Source organism: Danaus plexippus, chromosome 15, assembly GCF_018135715.1.
Source record: "Danaus plexippus chromosome 15, MEX_DaPlex, whole genome shotgun sequence".
NCBI lineage: Eukaryota > Metazoa > Arthropoda > Insecta > Lepidoptera > Nymphalidae > Danaus > Danaus plexippus.
In genome coordinates this window covers 8,553,017-8,554,640 of record NC_083547.1, presented here as the reverse complement: position 1 = coordinate 8,554,640, position 1,624 = coordinate 8,553,017, and the positions used below count along the sequence as shown (strand labels likewise).

Here is a 1,624-nt window from a genome sequence, read left to right as displayed (position 1 = left end):
CTCTTCTTTCAAGGATGGAACTATAGCACTCCCCTTGACAAGGATGGAACACATAAAAATGGTGAAGGCACACTTTACCACAATTTTTGGGATTATGTAGTTTTGAAATAATAAAATCCGCGTAGTAAATCCGAATAATACTAGTTTCATTTAATAGTTTCAATTTAACTAAAACAAAATATCTATTACCCTGTTGTGAGTAATTTTTTTTTACCTTTTGATCTTCCTTTTTTCTTAAAAATGATTTAATTAAGGATTTTAAGTGATGGACAGACTTAACTAGGTCGAACTTATCGAGTAACATCCTGCAAAATATCGAGATCAGATCCTGATATCCTTATCTTGATACTTTCACTGGAACAGCTGCATTCCTACAAAAAAGAATCACCAGTATCAGATCGCAAATGAAAGTTTTATACGATAACACATATATATGAATAAAACTAAACAGTGAAATAAAGTAACCTCATCCGCTTTTTAAGACGTTTAACAAAAACTGGAAGCTTAAAAGACCAAACGCCAAACCAATTACAATAATTGACGATAAATCTACCAATAAATAACAAAATTTCATTAATATAATAAAAACAATATTTTACATGTGGCAATGACAGAAAAAGATAAAAAAAATTGATGCAAAACTGTCATATATTGTCAAATACATTACCAATATGTGGTTTCATTAATTTTAAGTCACAGATATATTATTCGAGAAAGTTTTTAGCGAGGCCATTAATTTTGTTTATGTTGTTACATTTTATACAAAACAGAAATAAAGATGTAATTTTCTAAACTGCATAGAAACATTCCTTCATCGTAATAATCACAAAATTAAAGCTGTCTGGAAATATTATACTCAGCTAACAGTCTTTCGTAGAAGTCTGTAAATCTTATTCTGTATTTTCTCCGAGAAAAACTGATCATTTAAGATGCTAGACGGATATGAATTATAAATATAGAAGTGACCTTATTATCGGCCCTCAGGACTTTTTATTATTGAATAATTAATTTACTCTGAATATTTGTATAAAATTTAACAATTTTTTGTAACACCTATCTTTATGAAGGTTTTAATGAAATATAAGTCATTGTTTAAATTTTATACATAGTGAAAGTATTAGTCGTTGAATTATGAACAGAAAAGATATTGAAATATATAATTTTAAAATGTGGATCTTGATATCGATATCAGTTAAAAATGAAGTGTACAACTATGTTCATGATATACGAACTACATTCAAGATGTTATAAACAAGAGGTAATTCTAAATAAACATCTTAAGATATAAATTCAAAGTATTGCATTACGTCGCTTAAGTTGTAACAACAATGATTCTCCATCTGATCGGAAAATGTTCACGTTCAAGGAAATTGAATTTTCACATGACATACAAACGAATACACGTATTGGCTAGTCCTTCTTATTTAATTCGATATTCTTGCGAAAACAAATACAGTTTAAAAAGGTTGGAGAGAATTAATTGTGACTAAAAAGACTCTGATATTTATTTATCTTTTTTTTAAATTGTAGTCCCGTTAAAAACTCTTTCGAAATATTGAACAAATAATATTTTTTAACAAATAAAAATCTTGAGACAATGCAACATAAAAAGCAAGTGTTAGTT

General features: G+C 27.7%; 1 non-coding gene across 1 annotated transcript; it reads left to right on the top strand.

Annotated features, from left to right (window-relative positions):
* Positions 1 to 89, top strand: LOC133319265 (U6atac minor spliceosomal RNA). The gene has a single exon (XR_009752942.1). It is a non-coding gene; the product is annotated as a U6atac minor spliceosomal RNA (small nuclear RNA).
* Positions 90 to 1,624: the final 1,535 nt, after the last annotated feature.